The sequence below is a fragment of the Ambystoma mexicanum genome, chromosome 6q (genome assembly GCF_040938575.1).
Source record: "Ambystoma mexicanum isolate Mex_15411 chromosome 6q, UKY_AmexF1_1, whole genome shotgun sequence".
Classification (NCBI taxonomy): Eukaryota; Metazoa; Chordata; class Amphibia; order Caudata; family Ambystomatidae; genus Ambystoma; species Ambystoma mexicanum.
Window position 1 is genome coordinate 981795651 of NC_090937.1, and position 26851 is coordinate 981822501.

The following is a 26851-nucleotide window of genomic DNA, read 5'->3' on the forward strand; positions in this document are numbered from 1 at the left end:
CTGAATTCCTCGCAAGGGGAATTTCGAACCACTCTCCGCTCCTCATAACCATGAAGAATCCCTCCCAACGCCCAGATCGCAACTGGCGCTTGAGCACATACCAATTGCGGCTCCCTGAAATCGCGGAACAGTTGGAAAAAAAGACGGCAGACTACTTCGAAATAAACGAAGGCTCAGTGGAATGCCCGATCTCGATCTGGAAGGCATATAAGACGGTCCTCTGTGGAGAAGCTATCTCGGCAGTTTCCGCCCACCGAAAACGACATGCCCAAAAGGTCAGGGAAGCAGAAGCACAAGTCCTGGAATGCGAACGGCAAATCCTGGTTCACAACACTCAAGAAGCAAAGGAGACCCTGACCACGGCACAAGATGCCCTCAGCAATACAGCTCTGGACAACGCACGAACCGCCCATCGGCTAGTCCGGAGCCAAATTTACGAACGAGGTGATAAAGCAAATAAAACCCTGGCCTGGCTGGAGAAACGGGAGCAAAGCAGAGGACATGTGCGGGCTATCAAATCTCCGGAAGGAACATTGCTGACGGAAGACTCTGACAGTGGAAGCATTTGCAGCTTACTACAAGAAACTCTATACCCCGCCTACTGGAGGCCCTGCACTTGAGCCCTCTTGCTACCTGGACCGGATTGAGATCCCGGAACTCTCACAACGCCAATCAGACCTCCTGAACACTGAAATTACGGAGACTGAAATACAAGAGGCGCTTGCACAGCTTCAACCCGGGAAAACTCCGGGCCCCAACGGTTTCCCCACCGAGACTTGGAAATGCCTCGGTGGCACACTATCGACCCATATGCACCGCATGTTTCTACGCAGTAAAGAACAAGGGGCACTTCCCCCGGACCTCAGAAAGGCATGCATAGTTGTCGTACATAAAACGGGAAAGCCCCTGGAGGAATGTGCCTCCTACCGTCCCATTTCGCTGATCAACGGAGAAGCCAGGGTCCTTGCCAGAACACTCGCTAATAGACTATTGAAGGTGATCGAGACTCTTGTCCATCCAGACCAATGTGGATTCATGCCCAACAAATCCACCCGCATGAACTTACGCAGAATCCAAATCGCCCTGAGCCGAGCCACAGAAATACCGCCTCCACTGGCCCTCCTGGCAGTGGACTTTGAGAAGGCATTTGATTCTGTGGGATGGGGCGCCTTATGGGCCATCATGGCCCAAATGAACCTCGGGCAATCGTTCATATCATGGGTCAAACTCCTCTATGCATCCCCAGAAGCCATGGTCCGGGTAAACGGTAGGTCCTCCAAACCATTCCCTCTAGGCCGGGGTGCCCATTATCTCCACTCCTCTTCCTCCTTGCCATCTAGCAACTAGCAATAGAACTCAGAGCAAATAACTGGTCCGGATTTACCTGGCCGGGGGGAGGTGAGGACCGACTCTCGCTCTATGCGGATGACCTCCTTCTATACCTTAGCAACCCGAGGGCCTCATGCCCTACCGCCTCTCTTATCCTTAGGGAATATCAAAACTTTGCGGGCCTAAGGGTGAATGAGGCCAAAACCATTTACTTCCCGATCCAGGGCGGCGAGTCTGCGATCCCAGAGACCTGTCCATATCATGTCTGTATCAGGGAATTTAAATACCTGGGCATACGGCTCGACCTGACACTAGAAGGGTTCCTCCAACTTAACCTTCAGCCTGTAATTTAGCGGTTTAATAGAGATGTCTCCCACTGGCAATCACTCCCCCTATCCCTAATAGGTAGGGCCTTGCTATTCAAAATTATGACCCTCCCCAGACTCCTGTATGTTCTTCAAAATGCCCCGCTCACCATCCCCCGAGAAACTTTCACACTCATTGATAAGAATCTTTGCACACTGCTATGGGGGGGGACAACCCAGAATAGCCCTTCAAACGCTCCAGATCGGTATGGGAGGGAGGCCTCTGCCTACCCTGCATACGCACGTATTATCTGGTGACACAGATCGGGTTGGTAAACGATTGGCTACACACTGACCCCACACTACCACATATCCGTATTGAAATGGAGACCATGTTTCCAATACCACCACTACAGATCCTGTACTCCACCAACAACCAACTCCCGAAGCTACCAAAAATAACGCACCATATCCGCCGTGCCTGGCAGGACGCACACAAACTGGTCGGCTGGAAGGGGAGGCCAACACTATCCCAACCCATATGGCAGAACGCGTACCTCCCGGAAATAGTGAAGATGGGCTCTTTTGTACACTGGGGAGCGAAAGGGATAACCACACTAGCACACGTGATCCAGGGGGGGCGCCTCTTAAACTTCGAAACCATGCAAGAGCAATTTGGCTTGGCACCCATGGACCGGTTTCGACACGCGCAACTGACCTATGCCATCCGTACCCAGTTCCCTGACACATCGACTATACCCCCCTGCTGTCCCATCGAGACCAATGTCCTCCCGCAACAGATCCCCCTCCAAGGTCACCTCTACCCTCTATCAGGCCCTCAACTCCTTTGGGGCCGCACAACTAGATAGACTCAAAGAAAGGTGGGAAAGGGACTTGGGCGAACTGGAACCTGAAGATTGGAAGATGCATTAATGTCCTCTAGAGAAATTGGGATAGAAGCCAAGCTCAGACTAATACAACTGAGAATTCTCCACTGCTCCTATTATTCGCGCACTGACATGGCCAGATGGGGGGGATCCCAAGATGAGAGATGCATCAGATGTAAAACCGAGCCGGCTACCTTCTACCATATGATCTGGGACTGTCGGGTATTACAAGTCTTCTCGGGGGACTGTATCAACACAATCTCCACGGTCCTGGCGACGTCAATTTCTAGGGATCCTAAAATGTCACTCCTGGGCATCTGGGGAGAAGTGGACTTGACGAAATATGAAAAAATGTTTTTGCCGGTTGCGCTGGGGGCGGGTAAAAGACTCATAGTGGCCAACTTGGGCTCTGCAGACCCACTGTGCCCGAACCGATGGAGCAATGAACTGGACAGATGCGCTGCTTCAGAGCGCCGGATCTATAACGCACGGGGTTGTCCCCGTAAATTTGAAAAAATATGGGGTAAATGGCTCGATGCTCATGAAACCCACCCTCTCCCATTACCCCCCTCGCCTCACCTACCTATACCTAGTACCAGGGTTTTATCGACAACAGAACTTTAACTGCACCAACAGTGGGGGACAGAATTATCCTAGAAAATATGTCACTTTTTCCGATACATCGAACAGTAGTGATTCTGAGCTAATGGGGGGGGGGGTCACCTCAAATTTGGCTGCATCAAAGGGGGAAACAACAATTTTTTTCAAGAATGGGGCAAAAGAGGCAGAGTGAGACAACAGGGCCACCACGGGATGCGTACCTGGCAATGGACAGCTCAACCATCGCCACCAATATGGTGATTCCTATTTTCAATATTAGCAATCATGTCCTATCTTCTGAAGCAGGTGGAGATTTCACCAAATGCGACGTGGCTAAAACCCCGCCCTCTTTCATCCCCCTTGCCTCGATTGGTATGCCCAGAAATACATTCGAGAACAAGATATTAGAAACTGAAAAAAATGTCTCTACTAAAAACCAGTACATAGAGAGTCTAACTAAAACAGAGAGGTTAGCCTTGAAAAATCTAGAAAGCCATCCCAAGTTTGTCATAAAACCAGCTGACAAAGTCGGAGGTATTGTTTTATGGGCTAGAACATTATGCAAGGAGGAGATAGATCACCATTTGGATAATGAGAAATTCTACAAGAAATTGGTTTCTAACCCTGCAAGCCGAGATGAATAGTCTCATGACACACGCCTGGATGGAGGGATGGAGCAATAAGGACGAAAGAGCGTTCTTGGTTACAAAACACCCTACCATTCTGCCTTTTTACTGCCTGCCAAAAGTTCATAAAAATGACAAACGCTCCCCAGGGAAACCAATTGTTTCGAGCATAGGTTCTGTTTTGAAATCCCTGTCAATTTATGCTGGCTTGTTCCTGCAACCTTTTGTTAGTAAGAGGAATTCCTTTGTCCAAGACACGACAGAGATGATCAAGATCCTCGCCACCCTTTCCGTCGAGGAGAGTGACATTTTAGTCACGTTTAGCATGGGGTCCCTGTACACCAGCATACCGCAGAGGGCATGTATTGAGGTGATGCGACAATACCTATAGAAAATCGTAAAGTCCCATCAGACTTTATACTGGAATGTATGCGTCTGGGCTTAACAGAGATTTGTTTCATGTATGAGGGCACATATTATAAACCATGTCATGGCACCAGTATGTGAGGTACTTTTGCTCCCGACATAGCCAATCTTTACATGGACAACCTAGAGGCACAATCAGTCTATTATGACAACAGTCTTAGCATACATCTTAGATGTTAGCATCGCTACATCGATGATGCGTTTCTAGTATGCAGAAGCTGCTCTGAGTCTCTTAAAGATTTCTTGATATGGATAAACAACCAGGATACATTTATCAAATTTACCATGCATAGTGACATGCAGAGGATGCCATTTTAGATCTTGAGATCTTTAAAAGTGGGGACAAAAGGATTGACACTACCCTTTTTAGGAAACCCATTGATAAGAACACTGTGTTAGCATATGGCAGCTTTCATACGCTGAGTTTGAAGGAGAACCTCCTTTTACTGTCAGTTCCTTAGAGTCCGACGGAACTGTAGTACTCTATCAGACTTGGATATAAATAGAAAAAATATAAGCAGTAGGCTACTACAACGGGGTTACCCCTCACAAGTGGTGCGAAGAGCACGCAAGAGGGCACGATATACCGATAGGCAGTTATGCCTTTCGAGACAAGAAAGACAGAAAAAATAAGAAAAAAATAACATGTTACACAACCTTTAACCCGCTTAGTCATTATCTAAGTAAATTCATCCTACAGAATTAAAACATCTTAATAACGATAGCTTCCAACCTGAAAAGCCTAGGTTTGCCTTTAAGCGAAGCAAAACTCTAAAAGTTAGACTTTTGCATACATATGAGGAAATTCAGAAGAAACCTTAATTACAAACTACTCTCTGGGCATTACCAAAGATATGAAGGAAATAGATTTTTATGGTCTGCATTGGAAATTCAATACTTTTACAAATTGCCTAACAAAATGGGCAATTTACGGCATCAGATGTCCATGTGGGCACATATACATTGGAAAATCCAAGAGGGAAATTCGACAGCGAGTGTGTGAACACACGTCTTGCATTAAAAATCTAGTTGCAGAGACCACTAAGGGGTGCGGATGACAACGGCTGCATGAAGCTCAACTCCTCATACCAGGGGGGAAAAATTAGATGAAAAAGAACGTTTCTGGATTGAAGACACCAGAGAGATTGGAGGCATAGATGTATGAGTAAGTAAAGAAGGCAATGGTCCAGAAAAACGAAGTGGGGAACTTAAACAGCCCTGCCAAAAAGTGAAAGCTGGTGGCCTGCTCCGCGGCCAGTGATCTGTTGCGGGCGCAAGGAGTGTAGGGGAGGTGCATACCCACACCCAGCGAGGCAGAGACCTCCCAAAGAGAAGAAAGGGAAGCCCAAAGACTGACTCACTAGATCTGTTCCTCCGACACAGAGCAGGACCGAGACTCTGCACCTGTAGCAGATTGAGCCGGTAACGGAAAGGGCTCGTCGATGCAGCTGGAGCCCCAGCAAGGACGCCAGTGAAAAGGGGGAGGGATTCTGGAGTCACGGTCCTTGCAGCTCCACTCCGAAGAGCGGACACAGAGAAGGCCACGAGGATCAGTTGGAGCGCGAAGCAGAAGATCTAAGGGAACGAGGATTCAGAGGTGAGAGGGGCTCAGGAACACCAGCCCCAGCGGACGTTCAGAGGAAAGGAAGGGGACACGTCCGCCTCCGTGCCGATGATCCTCCCTCCGGATCAACAGAGAGGCACACCCACAGCAAGAGAAGGTGCGGGGGGGGGGGGTGAGAACACGTAGCATCCCCCCTCAATTAAAGATCTTCACACATCCAAGCAGGGGGCTGGAAGCAATCGCATAAGAGCCAGCCCGCGCTCACTAGCTGCTGCATGCCCGGGTTAACTAGCTGTTGCACCGCCTGCCTAGCACAGTTACTTAAAATAACACCATCAAAAGCCCTGCCCAAATCAATAGAAGCCAGAAAGCCCACCCATTGCAACACCCCAAAGCCAAGCAACCAGGAGAACTTGCAGAGAGTGATCCAGGGAAGGGTCAACACTAGCGGTGGGTGTAAAAGGAGCCCCCAATAAAGCGCTTTGGGAGAGCCCAAATCTGAGGACAACCAATAAGGGTGGAGTGAGGAGAGAGGAGGCGAGCTCCACTAAAAAAGGGGTCTGAGTCCCACGGGCCCCCTACCGTGACCCCGGGTGCGACACCACGAGCAAGGCTTAACAACAACGCAAACGAGGACACGAGGGAAAGTGAAACAACGCGCTAGCATGCAGATCAACCCATACAGGAGAGCAGACCCCATAGGAAACCATCACAAGAGGTTCCCCAAGCAAGTGTTGGCTGCACCTCACCTATACAGGGACCAGCACAGACACAGAGGTAGACAATACTCCAGGGCAACGAAGTGGCCAAGAAGCAAAAGTTCCAAGAGACATTCCACCAAGCATTACTATGGGGTCACAAGAAGATGAGAAGGGGCCAACAGCCAGGCAATTCAGGAGGGCAGAAATCTGCCAACCTAGGAGCCCCCTGACCCTCTCGGCCCTCAATATGAACTATGCTTCCACCAAAGAAGATATAGCGGAGATAATGGCTGAGATAAGAGCCCTGCGCACTGATGTCCAAACATCATATCAGAACTGCACAGAAAAGTGGAAAACTTGGTGCACAACCAGGTCAATGCGGACCTTATGGAAATGAAATTAAATGACGGACATTGAACTAAGAGAAGAAGAGGTCACCCTGAAAATGGACGATCTGGAGAACAGAGAAAGGAGATCGAATATAAAGATAATTGGCCTGGAAGAGACGCACAGAGAAACCCCGGCCCAGGTTGAGGAAAAGGTGCCGGACATTGTGAATAATCTCTTTCAGCCGGAAGGAGGTAAAAAAGTACAGATTGAAAGAGACCACAGAGGAGGGAGAGCGTTCAGCGGCGGCCCACTCTCCATAGTGGTGAAATTCCTGCAATATAAAGAAAAAACAGATGTCCTCCTCAGGGCTAAGCAGGCCCAAGAGATTGAATACCACGGTTCGAAGGTCAAGATGTGTCAAGGCCTGTTGGGCTTCACCCTGGGGCGCAGAAGGGAATGCAGACCACTGACCACATGGCTCACAGAGCAAGGTACACAATACAGGTGGTGTTACCTCTTTTGCTCTGATTTTTGAGGTCAAGGGGGAATAATACTGAGTGACCACGCCGGAAGAAGCGAAACAAGTGCTCCAACATCTAACGGAGAGGAGAGAAACCAGGGGTCTGGCGGGCCCCCAAGGAGCCCACTCCCCAAGGACATCGCACATGGAAAGACACCAGCTGTGGTGCAAAAGGAGTAAAGCAGGAAGAAAATATGTTAAACTGAGCTCCCCATCACTGTGAAAACTGTCTTGTTCCAGGAAGAGATGGCAACACACTCTCAAAAAGCCCCAAAAGGTAAAGGGGAAAGGTTAAAGGGAAGGATTCAAAAGACCCCCTGGTGGGGAAAAGCCAATTACCTAGTGGCGCTCAGTTAAAAGAGGGCATCTCAACCCAAGGATTTACAGGTTCTGTTAACGAACGTGGGTATGTTTTGTTAAGAATGTTTGCAGTTAAAAAGGGAGAGGGCTAGGGGAGACAGATGGGATCACGACCGAAGGGTAGAGAAAACGTGGGAAGACATGGAGGGGAACCGGGGGAGCGAAAGAAGGGGGAGAGAATGAGAAGCGAACTGACCTAACAATGGTAGAAGAAATCACTGGTGACAAGAGGTAACGTTCTGAGGGTGTGCTCCATAAATGTCAATGGATTGAACTCCCCAACCGAAAGGTCACTAGTGACCCGGGAATTCGAGAGGGCCTCCCTCGACATGCTCTTCATCCAAGAGACCAAATTGAAGGTAGGGCAAGAGAGGTCATTGAAGCGAAGGGGGGGGTAGGCCAAACGTTCTGGGCCTCCTCGGCTCAGAAAAAAGGAGGGGTGGGATTAATACTAAACAAACAAATATGATTGGCAACCCTCCGGATCCAATCGCTGATAGAAGGCAGACTCCTAATGGTACAGGGAACCTGGGAAGGAACTTGGATTACCTTAGCGGGAGTATACTGTCCAAACCAGGGGTAGAACGCTTTCAATGAGGAGGCCCTGGCTACCATTATGGCAAACAATAGAGGGCTAACCATAATAGGAGGGGACTTTAACACATGGGCAGACCCCCAACTTGATAGACGGGCAAAGAAACCAGAACACATGGGGGCATCCCTGGGGGTGGGTGGGAGACAAATTTAAGAAAAGCTTGGCAGATAAGGGCTTGCTAGACGTCTGGAGGATGCAACACATGGACAGGAAGGGATATACATTCCTGTCTAGTGTTCACGCAACCTTCATGCTATTTGATTACCTCCTAACACTTGGGATCACCACTCGAGAATAAGGGAAAGTGCAATTTTCACAGTGGGATGGTCAGACCACAATATGGTGACCATGACCCTTATTTTTTTGTAATACATTTTTTTAAATTGATTTTAGAAACAAACACAATAAACGAGACAAAATAAAGACATGCATCTTCCTGTCAATAGACATATGGCTTAATCATGGCTACAATTACAAAAATCCTGCATGCAAACACATCAGTATATTGCTCGAGTTCCTCCCTTTGTATATCAGGAGCTATTAAGTCTCTCACTCTTCCCATTTTCCCCACATTCTGGAGGCTTTGGCGGGGCAGCCTTCTAAATCCTGTGTTTCACCATTGCACATGTGCCCATATCGGCTGCCCATTGATCCAATGTCGGAGAGTCGGGGCACCCCATTTGTGTGCAATGTTCCGTTTCAGCAACCCCACGGCTGTGTATAAGAACAGTCCTTCCCATTTAGTGGCAATGTTTTCATCGGGTATTCCCAATAGCAACACTCTCGGGTCTACCGGTATTCTGCGGGCCAAAATCCTAGTTAGTTCATTGCAGCACCCATTCCAGAAGCTTTGGATCCGGGGGCATCCCCACAGGATATGTACAAAGTTTCCTTCTCCTCACCGCACCGGAGGCAATTCGGATTTGGGGCCCGTTTCCAACCGTACAGCACAGTTCTAGGATAATATATTCGGTGCAGGATTTTTAATTGTACCAAGCAGAGTCTAGAAAAGATGACAATCTCCCGAGGATGCATTAGTACCCGAATCCAATCCTCTGGGTCTATGGTGCCCACCTCCTTTTCCCATTTAGTTTTAAGATTAGTCAACTCCGGAGTGGCGAAGGATGACATAGCATTATACAGAATGGAGGTACACTTAGTGGGAATGTATGCCGGGAATATATTACGTTCTATGGGTGTGCATTCAGATACAGTGGCATCCGCCGGGATGTGTGCCCTCAAAGTGTGAGTCAGTTGTATATAATGGTATTGTTCGGTGCGCAGGATTTGGAATTTTAATCGTAGGGCATCAAATGAGGCCAGTTTACCATCCACAAGGATATCCGCGATTTTCGTGATCACGGCCTCTTCCCATTTAGGCCACGGTTCGAGTTTACCTATTTCGATCATATTGCTATTATGCCACAGGGGTTGTACAGTGGTTATTTTGTTCTTCCATCCTACAAAAGCATGTGCCAGTCTCAAAAACGTAGTGACATGTGCAGTGGTTGTTTGTAACAGGGTTTTATTAACGGGTTAATATAATAAATGTAATGGGTCTATATCATGAATGGCAGCAAACTCGGCCCTTATATGTGGCAGTTCCCGGTTCCTGTGGAGCAGGTCATTGACCACTGCCAGCTGGGATGCCCAATAGTAGGTTTGGAAGCGGGGTACCCCTATACCTCTCTCCCAAATTGATCTCTGAAGAGTAGATAATGCAATGCAGGGTTGTTCCCCTCCCCATATGAACTCTGTAAGGAGACTCTCAAGTCGATCAAAGTCGGTGTCTGGGATCTTGAGCGGGGCGTTTTGTAAAACATATAGGAATCTTGGTAGGGTTATCATCTTGAAAAGGGCGGCTCTACCCATAAGTGTTAGGGGAAGGAGGTTCCAGTGACGAACATCATTAGTGAATCAATCCATAATTGGCTAAAGATTATGAGTTGTATAGCTTGTTAGGTCACCAGATACCCAAATTCCCAAGTATCGGAAGCCGTGTTGTTCAATTATGTATGGACAGTTTTGGGGAGTAGCCTGCGCTCTGCCTTTTACTGGGAAAAGGATAGATTTCCCCAAATTGATTCTCAGCCCACTAAATTCACCAAAGTGAATGAGCACCTGCGTCACTATGGGGCAGGTCCGGACTGGGTCTCCCAAATATATCAGGTTGGTGTCCGCATATAGAGACGTCCTATCCTCGTATCCCTCCGGCCATCTAAATCCCGTCCACGCCGCGCTCTGACGAAGCCACAAAGCGAGCATCTTGATCGCAAGAGCAGTGGGGAGAGGGGGCATCCCTGCCGTGTTCCTTTACCGAGAGGGAAGGGCCCAGAGGGCCACCCATTCACTTTTACTTCTGCTTGAGGGTTTGTGTAGAGTAGTTGCACCTAGCCCAGAAAAGTGTCCCAAAACCCCATTTGTCGCATAGTTTCCCACAGGCTGTCCCACTGGACCGAATCAAATGCCTTCTCAAAGTCAATTGCTAATAATGAGGCGTGTTTATGATGGGAGCACGCTCCAGTAACATGTGGAGGCGTTGTATGTTCATTCGTGTTGATTTATGTGGCATAAAACCACATTGGTCCGGGTGGACCAGGGAAGAAATGACTGACTGTAGCCGGTTGGCCATGAGTTTGGCGAGGCCCTTGGCTTCACCGTTAATCAACGATATAGGCCTATAAGATGCACATTGTTCAGGGGGTTTGCCCGGTTTAGGAATAACCACAATTGTGGCCTTACATAGGTCCGTTTGAAGGGTGCCTTGTTCTCAGGCCCGCATGAACATTTTGTAGAGGGGGGATGCCATTTTTTCCCCACCCAGCTTTTTCCAGGTTTCGACCGGAACCCGTTGGGGCCCGGTGTCTTCCCAGATTGCAATTGTGCTATGGCCTCAGCGATCTCCGATTCAGTAAGATCAGAGACCAGTTGCATTTTCTGTTGTTCTGATAAACATGGTAGTGTAATCATCTAAGAGGGAGGGGTAGAATGGGGATGTCGGGGTACGATACAGATCAGTGTAAAAATTAGCAAAAGCTTCTGCTATTTCCCGATCCGACTGGCACTTCTCATTTTGTGGAGTTATAATCTCCCTGTCATGGTGTTGACCCTCGTCCCTTCTCTCGAGCCAGGCCAACATTATACCTGCTTTGTCCCCATATTCATAGATCCTTGCCCTGGACTCCCAATGGCCGTGTTTAGCGTTATCTAGCACTATATTCCAGAGTCGCTCTCTGGCGGTCTTGACTGACCCATGGGTCTCAGGGTTCGGATCAAGAAAATACCTGGTTTCCCATTTGCCCATTTCTACTTCAACTTCTGATATTTTCTGGAGCCGCTCTTTCTTTTGGTTCGCCGTCCAAAAGATTATCTCTCCCCTCAGCACAGTTTTGTAGGCCTCCCATATCGTCACTGGGCTATCAACTGCAGTATTATTTATTTAAAAGTATTCATTGGTTGCTTCAGTGTAATGATCAATAAAATCAGGGAAGCCAAGGTGATAGTTATTCAGTCTCCATGTTCTAGAAGGAGTTATGCCATGCATGCTCAACACCACTATTAGAGGTGAATGGTCCGAGATGCCTCCGGGAAGCATCTCTGCGGCCATTACCCTGTGTATATCCGTGCCTGGTAGGAAGAGGTAGTCTAGTCTGGACAGGGAGCTGTGGGCTCCCAAGTGGAACGAGTAACCCTTGATTTCAGGGTGAAGGTCTCTCCATGTATCCCGGAGGCCCAGGGCTGACACAAATTTGACTAGTTTTGTAGGGATATTCAGGTTGCAATGTCTGATGGGTTCCATGTGTTAATATCCCTGCAAAAAATATTGCCGTACAAAAATATCGACCTATTTTTGTGGCAATATTAAGGCATGGAACCTGCGGGGACACCATTGCAACCCCTGCATTATTTTAAAAGGAGTGTGGGGCCCCCCCGCAACACCCGCTCCCAAAAATTATCCCCCCTAAAAATATTGCCTATGGCCGTTCCAAACAACCATATATACAGCGATATTTTTGGTGGGTGTTAGGGAGAATTCTCTGTTAAGGCTAATTTCCCAAACCTAGTGAGTCCCCCAGCAGCTTTGCTGGATTTTTGGGGTTTATTTTTTTTGTCCTGCTAAGAGTGAGACTCTTTTTCTCCCACTCGTAGACATGATTTGAGGTGTTCCTTTGACTTTGTATGTGTTTTATGGGCTATGGGGTCCTTTACCCCATAGGGCTTCACTTAGCATGTTTGAGTGACAGCTAGGCTGAATGAATGGGGGTTTTCTGCATAAAAGCAGGGCTTTGGGGACTGGAACTTCAGAAGTCGCCACAGGACCTAAAGAATCCGAGGAGGGAGAAGCCGAGCTGACCTGCAACGACGACACCACCGGTGGAGCCCTGCTGAACCGTCTCACCACTTTTCCCGACGACCGGGGAGATCTCCAGCCCAGAGAGTCTTCTTCCTTTGACTGGTGGGGATAACCAGTTTGCGCGTCTTTTCGCCTTCCTGTACCATCTCGTGGCCCCCTTGCCTGTGCCAAGCACCCCGGCAATCGGAATACCACGGTTTACCACTACCGCGAAGAAAAGGGTAGTACCTTGTAACCGGAAAACTCAGCGGCTGGTTTCTTCCCTGGCAGTGCAGCGACCTTCATCTTTCCTCCACGTCGAGACCTCCTCTTCCTCTGGACGAAACACCGACTTGCACCTGCTGCCAGGAACAACTGCCCCCGCTGGAGCGTTCTTCCCATTTCAGGTACTGTGTCCCGCCTAGCTTCCCTTGCGACAGATCGTTCGGGGTGACAGTAAATCCTCGACTTTCTAACCTGGGTTAGGCTGGGGCCTGTTAACTAACTTTTTCTGACTTGATCTCAATCTTTTGTGAACTATCTACAAAGACTCTTTGGGCATAACCCCACTGTGTGATCCTGGACACATTTCGCTTGCTCTCTCTACGAGTGGGCCTGGCATTTGAACTTCCTTGCTCTCCAGTAGACTTTGCCTAACCTGCCTCACTGTGGTTCTTTGAAAAGTATTGAAATTGTGTGCTTGAAAATAAGTGGTGTTTCTCACTAAGACTTGTCTAATAAGTAATTAGGGTTGTATATATATATAATAGTGACTGTGTGTTGAATTTACTTACCTCTTTTTGTGCTAGTGTAATTTACAAGTGTGTCTTTAAATAAATAATTATATACTTTTACACCAAAGCTCTGGTCAGTGTTTGCTTGTGCTACTGTATCTCTGTACCTATTGTGTATACTCTATATACTGACTAACTCATCTTGAGAGAAGTCTGACTGCTGAGCCACAGCTACCAGGTAAATCTGGGTGGTACAGACTGCTACCAATTGGGTTTACTGCCAACCACCTGTAGTCCTAAAACTTTTGCAGTGGTCCCTAAGGGAGCTGCACACCTTTCTGCCGAACAGTGGGGATAATATTACCCGATACCGTCTGGTGTGTGTGCGATCCATGGTGTTACACATGACCTCATTGAAGTCGCCCCCCAGAATCCACATGTCAGGTTGATGCTTTGCCATAAGGGTTGTCAGTTCGTCTAACAGTTCTGCTCCCAGTCCCGGCGGGCAGTACACTGAAGCAATGGCCAATGTTTCCCCCCAAAGTGTACCAAGGATCAGCACATAGCGACCCCTTTGGTCATGCTCCACTGTCGATGGCACGAATGGAACGCATTTATGTATCCGGATCAGAGTACCCCTGGATCCAATTGTGTATCCCGCGTGTAGTGCGGAACGATAATTGGTCCTTCAAAAGAAGGTGCAGTTGGACCCTGCTAAATGTGTCTCAGTTATCAGGGTAACATCAGGAGAGTGCCTATTCAAGAACTGCGTAACAAGACGCTGCTTGATCCCAGAACCCATTCCGTTAACGTTCCATGTGATTAGTTTGAGGGACCTAGGGCATTCAACAGGTGATGATTGGGGTAGTGTGGGTGCCATTCATAGTATGTGGTACGGGGTTTGCAGAATCCATGTGGTTTAAGAACAGGGATAGTACCCAGCCAGTGGTCACAACAGGGATGCTTTGCCAGTAGGAGGTAGCATGAAACATCATATAGTAGGTGGTGCGATTGATTAGCCGTGTAGGTACGTGGTCTACCGCGAGACCTTCCTCCAGGTTCTGGAGCGCTTGCTGTCCAGTCCCCTTCGATATGGGTCTCAGCCCATTTGCAGGCTTCTTGTGGGTCTGTGAAGTGCACTGTCTTGCCGTTTTGCTGGATCCTCAGCTGGGCCGGGAACAGTAGAACCTACTTAACGTTCATGGAGTGGAGCATCCTCTTTAGATGTTCAAAGGATTGCCTGGCTCTTTGGACTTCACGGGTATAATCCGGAAAGAATGCAATTTTACCGCCGTTATACGCGAGTGTTCCTTTCGTTCGGGCCATTTGTAGTATGGCATCCCTGTCTCGATAGTTCAGTTGTTTAGCAATGACTGTTCTAGGGGGTGCTCCTGGAATCGGTCAGTTTGTTGGTATACAATGCGCTCTTTCTATCTTGAAGAACTTGGAGAGGGATTTAGGGGCAAAGAGATCTGTCAACCATTGCTCCAGAAAGAGTTCCATACTGGGGCCTTCTTCGTTCTCTGGAAGGCCCAGGATACGGATGTTGTTTTCGGCGTGACCTGCCCTCTCCCACTCGTGTTTCCAATGTTTTTAAGCAGACCAATGCTTGCGACAGTTGTTGAAGTACCCCACCAAGATCGTCTTCCACCACCGACACCCGGTGTTCTACTTCTCCGGTTCTGGAAGTCAATTTCTGGAGGTCGTGCCGGAGGAAAGACACCTGGGCCCAGATGCCATCTATTTTCTTCTCCATTGAGGAGCAGGAGTCCGCGATGGCTGCCATGATGTCCTTAAGTGTTAAGGTCTCTGGTGGGGAGACCGAGGTTGATTGCAGATCCGTTTCTGATGTGTGGTTGGTGGCGGTGGTGGTGGTCATGGCAAATTAGTCCATAGTGATCTGTGTGGAGGCCTTTTTGGCCTTGTCCTTGCCCATGTCGTCGATGGTATGTGCACCGAGTATATTGGAGTCACCACTCGATTATTCCACCCTGCTATCGGGTCACAGCCGAGGCCGAGTAGCACTAGAGCAAGTGCCAGCACTATTGGCAGAGACCTAGAGCATTGCCTGTATGCCGAGGTGTAGTGAGCAGTTACAATCTGGCTTCCCTCACCCCAAAGGTCAGTGAACAGATTTGGCAAATGTACGCCAGATATCCCAGGGTGTGGCACCCAGGTGGTGAGGAGCTCGCCAATCCGGGTAGGTCCAACAGGCCAATAATAGCACCGGTGGTGTAGAGTGTGTTGGAAGCAGAGAATTTTGTGTTGCCTGGACGGGTTGACACTCGACACCTTAATTGCCAGCAAGGGGAGGAAGGAGGGTTATGTGTCCCAACAAGAGGATTCCAGGTGCAGAGTCCGTCAGCTCCAGTCCAGCAGGCTTGGAGTATCACCAGCGTGGCTCTCAAAAAAAAAAAGTGGGACCTACGTAGCCCAGCAGCACTGGGTGGTGGCTGTATTCCAGGTGTGAACAATACCGATATCCAGCGCACCACGTGTGTGGTTCTAAAACGTATGTAGGAAGCAATACAAACGCCGCTGTGGAGGCGGGCAATACCCTTCCTTGACACAAAACAACAAGTGCTACAGGTGTTCCATAAGTTCCCCCCCAGCTCAATCGAGGGGTGTTGTGAAAATGTGTGTCAGAGGAGTGGCACCGTAGGAGAGCCAATTAGTCTCTTACCCGCCGTTGTATCCAGGTAGTAATTCCCCCTGATACGTCTTTCTCCGTTCGTGCACATAAAGATCAGTATATAATTACCAGTGGTCCCACTCCTCCATGAGGGCCAGAGGTTGTATGCAGCAGTCATGCTGTGTTCCGGAATGGAGCAGTGCACACCAGCACGTAGTAACGCATATCCGTGGTTAGGGGGAGAGGGAGATCCAGCTGTCTTGATCAGCGCTGCGAAATCGGATTCCACGGGACATCAACCTCATCGCAGGAATCCTCTTGTTATCGCCATGCTCCACGGCAACTGCCAGTGCTGCCTGCAACGCAGAGAGCGTTGAGAGGTAGTTTAGCAGGCCGCGGGGTCGGCGACACAAACCCTGAAAAGGGTCTGCAGCCGGCAGAGGCAGAGCTCTATGCCCGGACCTCTTCTTCGCGTCACGGGCCTCACCTGATCTCCAGGACCGTGGTCAAGGGTCCTCTCCCTCCGCCCAGGTGGACTCGGGGACAGCGCCAACGGTGTGTGCTGCGCACTGTGCCCTCCTCAGCCGCTCGCCAGGCGTCCGTACGGCTCATAGGGGTGCATCGATCCTGTACAGGGGACAGATATTCTTTGCCATGGTAGCTAAAGGGGCCAAAGAGGCAACTAGTACAACTGTAGACAGAGAAATAGAGGGCGTGCGAGGGGAGGCAGGAGAGGATTCCAGAATTTCTTCCCCTTTTTCCCCCCGTACGGCTATCCCCAAGGGTTCAATATTCAAGGTCAAGGTTTGCCTTTTCCTCCCCAGGAACTCCCTTTTCCACCTCAGCAGGTAGGACCACCGCCTTTACAAAATGTGTTTGAAACAAGAAGAAAGTCTGACAGAAGGTAAGTTCACCTTCAGTATTTCATCTCTCTAATAGAACACTTTCATTAGAAGAAAGTTCACTTTTGGAAAAGGGCTTCTCCTTTATCCCTATGAAGAACCCAAGCCAGATGGAGACAGAAATAGAATTACGAGCCTTCTTGCGTAAAGTTAGACTTAAAGATTTCTTTGCTGCTAATGAAACGAATAGTCAAATGACAGGGGCTAATACCCCATTTAAACCAGTTTCCTCCTTTATCCCCACTTTGAATATGATTTTAAAGGAGACAGCAACCTTTGAAAAAGCCATATTACGGGACTTTCGGGCCATCTATGAAAAGAAAAATGGTGAAAAAAACAAAGAACATAGTTTCAATTTCTCCAAAACAGATTGGAAATGCCTGCAGTCTTTAAGAATAGACAGATCTGTGGTAGTTAAAAATGCTGACAAGGGAGGAGGAATAGTTGTTTGGGATGCACATAAGTATGATGAAGAAATGATGAGGCAATTAAACAATATTGATCTACATGTCAAACTACAAGGTGATCCTACTGAGTCCATTTTGAAGGGCATGCAATACAGCTCTAGAAAAGGGTATCCTAAACAAAAAAGAATTTTTGTTCTTAACTCTTAACAAGACGAGGGCTCCTTTTAATATATATTTTGCCAAAAATCCATAAGAGTACAACTAATCCCCCGGGAAGGCCCATCGTATCCCTTTGTGGGTCTATTTTAGAACCCATTGGTCAATATCTGGACTTTTTTATGAAACCCTTGGCCAGATTAACACCTAGCTACTTAGGGGATTCCACCAATGTGATCAGAGCTGTGGAACTATTACCTTTTAACGTGGATAGTGACCTTTTGATCACTCTTGATGTTGAGTCTCTATATTCCAACATTCCGCAATTAGACTCATTAAGAGTCATTAAGAAATGCTTGGAGAAAAGGGCAGACAAAGATACAGTACCTAGTGACTTCTTAGTTGAGCTTTTAGAGATTGCGTTGACAAAAAATTTCTTTCGCATTAAGAATTTGCATTTTATGCAGATTAAAGGTACTGCGATGGGGGTAGCATTTACCCCTAATTATGCAACATTGTATATGTGGGCCTTGGAATAGTAACATTTTGGCAGACCACAATCCTTTCGCAAAAGTGTTGAATTTCTACAAAAGATACATTGACAACATCCTTATAATATGGGATTGAAAAGAAGGCGATCATCTTGCCTTCTTTAAGTGGATAAATGAATTAAATCCTAACCTGAAATTCACAATACAGTCAAATAACAAGGAGATCCCATTTTTGTATGATCTGATTAAAGAAGCCAATGGTGTGCTATTGGTGGATTTATATAAGAAAGAGTCAGATGGGAACACCATCCTCCATCATGAAAGTTTCCATTCACAGGCGCTTAAATCCAATATCCCATATGGTCAGTTTCTTAGAGCCAGCCGAAACTGTTCCCAATTAGAGGACTTTGGAAAACAATCTAATATTATTGAAAACAGATTAAAGGAGAGCGGATATCCATCTAAACTACTTAGAAACTCCAAAAAAAGAGCCAGGTACCAACACTGGGAGATATTATTATCTAAAAAAGATGGTGAACAAAGACCATCAAATGACCGAATTGTATGTGCATTAACATTCAACACACATCAAAATAAGATAAAAAAGATTAAAGCCAAACATTGGCATTTGCTTCAAGTAAATCTACCTACCCTAGCCAAACCTATGTTTGCCTTTAAGAAAGGAAAGAATATAAACAATTGGATCTGCAAAGCAAATAGGAGTAGTATACAGGACAAACAACCATTATTTACTACTCTTTGGGGTATGCCAGTAGTTCTAGGCCATTACCCCTGTGGGGGATGTTGCAATTGTAACCTCAACACATCCTGTAAAAACATCACTATCAATAAGAGGACTTGGTCCCTGAGGGATCATACTACGTGCAATAGTAGTAACGTTATCTATGCTATTGTATGCCCCTGCGGTAAAACATACATAGGTAAGACATTGCGGCCAGTGAAATGGCCAGTGAAATTAAGAATCACTGAACATAGATCAAAACTAAGGAATAAACAGCTTAATGCTCTGCTTGTGGCACATTTCCTAGAATTTAATCATAACCCTGATACCCTAAAATGGTGGGCCTTTGAGAAAGTAGGAGGCACAGATCTAGCAAACACTGCCAAAAGGCTATCGCAAAGGGAGCAATGGTGGATCTACCATACCACAAGTTACACTGACTGGCTTAATTCGCAGGAAGAATGGAGTTAATATATCTGCTCTGGTTACACTCCCGTCTTTAGTAATGCTGCGAAATATCATGAACCGGTTTTGGCGGTCCTGTTGTTCCCTAATGATACAATAGACATTCAGACGTATGGACACATCTCCTTGTTTGCCTTTTGACGCTAGGCAAGTTCTTCTTCGATAGTGACGATTAAGAGGAGCTGCTCTCTCTCTTTAGGCAACAGCTGTTAGCCCCTTCCTCTCTTTCTTAGGCAACAGTAGTTAGCCCTTATATACCTATTTCTTTTTCTTTATTATCTTTATTTCTTTTTCCCATTTAATGAAATGTTGTTGGCTCTGTGCCGCACGCTGGGCGTAAGGCGCCTTTCCACGGGGGGTGTTTTTTTCAAACGTAAGATCCTTTCCTTAAGACTCTTTAGGATGTATTTATTTATTTATTTATTCTATCGTAAGGTTTCCACTCTGGTTGAGGATCACCACTAGCCGGGCTACTTTATTCAGTTTATTTTATTCAATCTATTTTATATATATATATATGTATAATTTATTTCCTTTTCCTTTTTATAAACTACATTAATGATTATACTTCTTATTTTAATTTTTTTACTAACTTGGGTTGTCCTTATCTTTTAGCCTTTATCGTATTCCATCTTTATGCATTTTAGAGCTTTTTTGCTAAATTCATCTTGAAGAAATAATCCATTTTTTGTTTCTATGAGTGCACCCTGAGCTTGGGTTAGACTGAGGCAATGCCTAGTCCTCTTTCTATCTCCTTTATGTTTGAAGAAGCAGTTGCATGATTGGCAGATTAGAATGCTAGTTCCCCTTTAAAAGGAAGCAGGAAGTAAACATAATGTCCAGTTCGGAACAGCTGACTGCCGCGGTTCTGTTTCTCCGCCGTTTTTCGTGTGTGCCTGAGTAGGCGAGGCCCTTCTTTTTGAAGCCAGCATTCAAGGTAAGCTAACTTAGGACCCCTTCTCATATACACATTCTAATGCTAAACAAAGGGCTTAGTCCATTGACTATCCTTCTTCTTTCCCACCACCTTCCCTTTTTTAGTCTAATACTGGTGGGTGAATTTGACAGCGGAGAAGCAAGTGTGTCCCAGTGCGCTGGAACACTTTTTGAAGGTAAAATGACCTTTTTCATGTAAAAATCTCAGACGAATTCTGTTAAGCAAATGGAAATGGAATTATGGGATATGTAGTTTCACACATTAGAAATAATAAGTCCATTGACTATTCTTCCTTCTCTTCCCTCCTCTTTCTCTTGGTAGTTATTTACTGTTGAGCGAATTCGGTAGCAGGGAAGCAAGTGTGCCCCAGCTCGGTAGAAACGTATTGAAGGTAAAATGACTTTTTTCCTATGCAAAAATCAACACTAGCACTGGAAAGACCAAAAGCACAACGGTACTATACCGTTCTTGTTAATCCGATACGGTACAACACCGTTTTTTTGCTAACTAGAGACAGACTATGCTTCAGCTAACATTTATCTATTTTATACTATTATATTCATAGGAATTGTATTTAGTGGAATACTTTGCCTTTGAGGTGGAGCTATAAATATTTCACTCGCTTACTGAACGTTAGTGGAAAGACACAGTGGAAAACCATGGGAATCGGAACTTTTTGCAAAGCTGAAAAAAGAAAACGTTTTCTAAATGGATGTTTAAAGGTAAAAATGAGATTGCCTTGCTTTACAGATATCTTTAACCCTGGCCCTCTGTATGGTGCACCCTTTGGGGGCTTATAATTGCTTGAACTGACAGGAATGTACAGTAAGGGGGTTTTCTTGGTTTTTATTTGAAGACAGTTGGGGACTTAGTGGCCCAATTTTAACAATGGTAATTCATTTACCCCTGTTTTTTGCATTAGGAGGTTAACTAACCCCGAGCATCTTGGGTCTGAGTTTATAAAAAAAGTGAAGTTTGCTCCCCGTTTATGAAATAACAGTAGCATACTGAGGGAGTTCAGAGATTGTGTTTTTTAACAATGCTGTTTGTCTTTGTTTTTAAGCATTATTTAATTTTTTAAATCATGGTGGTGTTGTTTTATATGTTGTAGCACTGATAAAGCCTTTGACTAAGTCTACTAATCCTGAAGAAGTCGTTGACCAATGGTTCTGTAAACTCTGGCCAATTGATGTCAAGTCGAAACTATACAAAAGGAAATCCAGTGATGAGAGGAATACTACTAGAATAATCTTGGATACTTATAGTTGATGCATAATGGTGGACTGTCAAAGTAGGAATAGTAGGAATATTACTACTGTAAAAGTTATTTAGAATGTCTCTATACAAACTAGATTTGATTGTGAAGATGAATGGTAGAATGGTGTGTTAGTGATATACACATAGGAGAAATGTCTGCACCAAAATGCGCTATTTGCATGCAAAAACTTGTTCACAAAAATATATGTTGATTGGAAATGAATTGTTGTCTTATAATTTTTCAAAAATGATGTATTTTATGAAATTGTAACAGAATAAAATGATATATTTTTAATAAGAACACACTCTCTGGTCCTCAGCATGCGCTTTCTGAAACACATTTATTGAATATTTCAGCACATAGGGCATCCTCTCTGTTTAGGACAGATATTCTTTGTTCAGGCCTGGTGAAAGGCGGGCGCAGAGGTCCCTTCACGCTGCAGGCTCCAGGCAACTCTGACCGTTGGAGGTGTCCGGCAGAGGCGGACGTCTCGCTGCGTTTTACGCGCATAAATTTGTGCTTCTCGTAACTCTTCCCAGGATCAGGATTTCGGAGCTAAAAGTTGCCACAGAGCTGCTGCAGGTTATCCATAAGCTGCTCTTGCAATCTCTAATCGTTTCTTCCTCAGAAACAGGATAATATCACCAGGATGTTGTCAGAGGCTAGAGGAGCTCTCTGGACTCACGTCCTCTGAGATAGCATGTTGACCGACCATGACCCTTCTTGAGACGGAGGGCATAGGGGGCAGGACATCAGGTGGCACTGCAATGAATACCTTTGGCGAGATAAGCTCTTTGCGGAGGAACTCAAAGCAGCCACTGAAGAATACTTCCTAATCAATGATAAGGGGGAGGTAGGTGGCACAATTCTATGGGAGGCAGGGAAGGCCACATGGAGGGAAGGAGCCAAGAAGAAAGGAGGCTACAGGAGGAGAAACTGGGAAAAGAAATTAAAAAGTTAGAAGACACCCTACATTCCTGGGGACCTAATGGGAGGAGCAGCTGATAACCCTTAAGCAAGAAAGGGCTGACCTAAAGACACTAGGGGTAGGGGACCCAATACGTAAAATGTAATTCTTGAAGCTAAAATTCTATGAAAAGGGAGATGAGGTGGACAAAATCATAGCGTCCAGATTGAGAACCCAGAAGGTTGAACGATGGGTCAAGCGAGTTAGCGAAGATGAGGGAGGCTGGGGAACATCCCCGGGTGATATAGCCGACCATTTTGCAAAATATTATGAGGAACTTTATAAAACTGAAGGCTCCGGGGAGAAAATAGAGATTCAGGAATACGTAGCCAGGACAAGGATGACACAACTGACCCAGGCAGAGTGGGCCGCTCTCGAGTGTCCCTTTACACCAGAGGAAGTAAAAGCAGCAATAAATAGGCTCCCCCCGGCAGGGTAACTAGGGGAGGACGGTTATACAATGGGTTTCTATAAGAAATTCACAGATACCCTGGTCCCTCATATGACTAAGTTATTCAAGCAAATACAGGCCACCGGCGTAGTCCCACCCTCCTTCACTAAAGCCCATATAGTAGTCATCCCTAAAGTGGGAAGACATCCTACCAGCTGTAAGTCATACCGCCCCATATCGATATGAAACAAAGATGCAAAATTGTACACAAGAACATTAGCCACACGCATGGAAGGCATCGTGCCTCGCCTGATACACATGGATCAGGTGGGTTTTATAAAAGGGAGGCATGGGGCAGGTGCCATGCGCAAATCCCTAGATATGATGGAGCACTCGAGGGGCAAGCTCTACTCAGTCTTGATTCAGAGAAGGCTTTCGATCGGGTGGAGTGAGTTCCTCTGGGCCACACTGGAGAGCATGGGCTTTGGGGAGGGATTCATTAATGGGATCAAAGCCCTATACAAGGGCCCCACGGGTAGGGTGGTAGTCAATGGGAAAATATCAAAGGAATTCACCCTCACAAGGGGAACAAGGCAGGGATGTCCTCTCTCACCCCTCCTTTGCGGTGGAGCAGCGAGGAGCAGTTAGCTCTGTCCTCTTTCTTCGTTTGTTCTTTACAAAAGCCCAGGAACGCAGCGGAACCGTGGAGTCAGGGCAGCAGAGTCTTTGTAGTCTTTGGGCTCTGCGGGCTTTGTGGGCTCTACAAGCCTCATCCATCCAACCCTCGAACGTGTACGAGTCTAATCATTCAAGTTATGAACGAGCAGCTACTGCGACCTGTCATCCCGGAGCCGGAAGAATGCTCGTACGTCTAGATCCTGGTTGCCCATCATACCAGCTACACGGGTAAGCCGAAATCCCTGACTGACCTGACTGATTCAGAAAAGAACCTGCAGGAAAACTTCCTCCAAATACCTCTGAGCCTTTACACGAGCGGGAGACTGCAGGGGTTTCCCTCCTTTGATCCTGCCTGTGACTGATTCCACGAACCTCGACCTCCTCTTCGGTAGTGTCGCGGCCTGATTGAAAACATAGCCGTCAACCTACTAGAACTTGGGGAGATTCGCACACAAGCAGGAGCCTGCGGAGGCCCCTCCCTTTGATCCTGATAGTGCCTCGGGACCCCCCTTACAGCTTCAAGAATTATCCCAAACACCAGACCAAACACTTTTGAGCTACTCCCATGAGCGGGAGACAACCGGGACCTCTGCCTTTGATCCCGCTCGTGGACTGGTGCACGGCCCTTCTTTGTTATATCAGCCTTTTTGTACAACCTCTTCGAAATCTCCCCCATGACCCACGAGCCTCCCACGGTCCTGAGAACCCCTGCGCCTCTTCTAAAACAACTCTGCCCTGCAACATCTTGCTTGAGCATGGACGCCTCCTCCATCCCCCAAACCCGACAACGCACAAAGCTTCTATCTCATCCAGTGCCTCTCAGAAGTGACTCCAATTCCTCAAATGGCACGCAGGACAATACGCAGAGCCAATTAAAGAGTGATTGTGGTGACGCATTCATACCTCCACAGCTGCCGATTTGTGCGTCATACGGGAAGGGCGTGGATCTCCCATTGCACGCTTCCCCTACCGGCTGCCATCCAAATACGAATAATGACAACGATCACGATGCTACTGCAGAAGACACTTTTCCAGAATGATGAGTGCAATGTAGAGCCAGCTGAAGCGCTCTTCTCATTCAACGATGACTCCACACAAACTGATCAGGGAGAACAAATGATGACTAATACTCTGCCAACAGAGACTTCTCAGAGCACCTCTCAAGTACCAATGCCCTGCTCCAGCAATAAAATAGAAAAGAAAAATAAGGAAAAGCATAATCCCAATAAAAGTGATGCCCACCATAGTATTTGCCTTCAGTCCCAACTACACATAAGAGAAATACAAAGAAACCAGGACAACTGTAGTCCACCTCGCCGGCAACTATCCATAGAGACACAAGCAGAACAAATGGGAAACCAAAACAAATTTGTAAAGGAAGAACATAACCCAACTGCATCCAGTAACAATAAAGAGATGACGACTAGACCCATAACAGCACAAAAGAAGCGAGCAATCAAAGCTAGAGAACACTGGTTACAAAACTACGACAAATACCAAATGAACAATAACAACCGCAGTATCACTGCGACCAATCCCGAAAAACAACGTGCCGCCCGACTCGCCTTGGACGTTACCGAAATCGAGTCAATTATGAAAAACCAAGGCAAAAGAAACTAAATCTTTGGAAGTCTTCAACCTGCAAATTCCAATGAAAGAGACCTTGACAGACCCTCGCCCACCAATATTGACAAAACACTGGGTGGTTCCCACTACAGAAACAACACAGCAGAGACCATTAAAAGTGAAAAATACACCAAATCACTCAAGCAAATGTAGCCCGCTTATGCATCCCAGATCCCACCTGAAAACAATAATAACTTGGATATGAAATCGACATGCCACTGCGACTCTATGAAAGAAGAGCGCACAAATCGGCTACCAACAACCGTGGCTGAGCTACAAAGCACTATGATCACCGCCTCCAACCTGGCTTTAATCCCATTCGTTAAACTCTGAGAGCATCAATTAACCAATATGTGACCAGGTCACCCTAATTGCAATGATCCACACTAAACAAACCTATATGGAGACGTTTGTTGGCAACATATAATCTAGATTGGATATAGAGGCCGAAAATAGCAACAACTGGCAAAATCGTCTATACGAGGTGGCAAAACGAGATCGAACGGAGAAGACACAAATCACAGATATGCTAACGAACTTGCTGCTTAGTAAACAACAAGAGAGAATGCGAAACCAAGATCAAAACCCACTGAAAAATTCCCCCAACTGAGAAAATATTGAATGTAACGCAACGACTGCCGACCTTCCAATCCCACCTGTAACATCTCTTTTGCCCCCTCAGCCCTTGTCTGTTTCTGACAATGGCACGATGTGTATCGACTCTGACACCAACTGCACCGCATCATGCCTAGAAGGTCAAAGTGGAAACAGAAACAATAGATCAGTCAAAGTCTCTGCTGACACCTACTCTGTCTTCGATCAGTGCAAAAAACCTGCGACCAGAAATGTCAAGAAAACTGAAAATACGCAAGGAAAAACAAAGTCCAGCAATAAACCATCAAAAAAAGGTTTACGAGCGTTCCTAAGAAATTTGACTACACCCATAGCACACAAAATGGCGACATTAAAAGAGACCAGACCCAAAACACAGAAAAACAAAAGTCCAAACTCTCAAGATCACAAGAGAACAGAAAAACAAGAAATGATAGACAAGAGAACTCTTGATCTACTGATTAATCTATCAACACATGATGATCCGCCGCCAGAACCAGCAGCGCCAATACACATCAACTCTTCTGCAGAAATAACCGACACCCAGCTGTCGGACGACTGGTCTGGCTCTTCAACATTATAAATCGTCAATGAATATCTTGAGGGAAACACAAGAAGCAGCAGAAATGAAATACTCGCCTGCAAAGACATTTCCAATACGGAATGAGACTGGTCACAACTTTCATCAGACCATGATCACAGAAGACACCACACGGACCAGGAATCCACGCAAATACAATCTGAAAGTCTGCTTCAGGAAGAAACTGAGATGTCACAAGAACAGAAGTGCGGGCGCACTCCTGACACCTGACCACATACAGAAGAAAACTCCAACTATACTGTTAAACCACCAATCTTTGTCAATCCACGTGAAAATAAAATAAAACACAGAATTGAACTCTACGGACCAGATCTGATAAATGACCAACTAATCTTAAACAGAACAAACTTGTTGAGACTGTTCCACGCAATTCCTTTGCGACGTAATATTCGATCAAGCAACATCAAAGTGGTTGAATTTCCAGACGAAGACAAAACAGATGCTGTACACTTTGAACTCTACTCCTACCACACTGTTCTCAAAATTATAGAGCAGGAAAAACAACTAAAAACATTCAGATTTTCTTGCCATCCCACATCAGAATACCACAACCCATCTACTAGGAATAAAGGAAAAGATGATCGATCAAACAAACCAAGAAATTGAAGCAGAAGTTTGGAGCAACCGGAGTATTGTGCCTATCGCGGAGGCCGGCCACCTATGGCATGGGAATAAA

At 46.4% G+C, this 26851-nt stretch overlaps 1 protein-coding gene across 4 annotated transcripts in view; it reads left to right on the top strand.

Moving 5' to 3' along the window:
* PRIMPOL (primase and DNA directed polymerase) overlaps positions 1–26851 on the top strand; it is a 790131-nt gene that overhangs the window by 201275 nt on the left and 562005 nt on the right. The gene's annotated exons all lie outside the window — the stretch shown is intronic.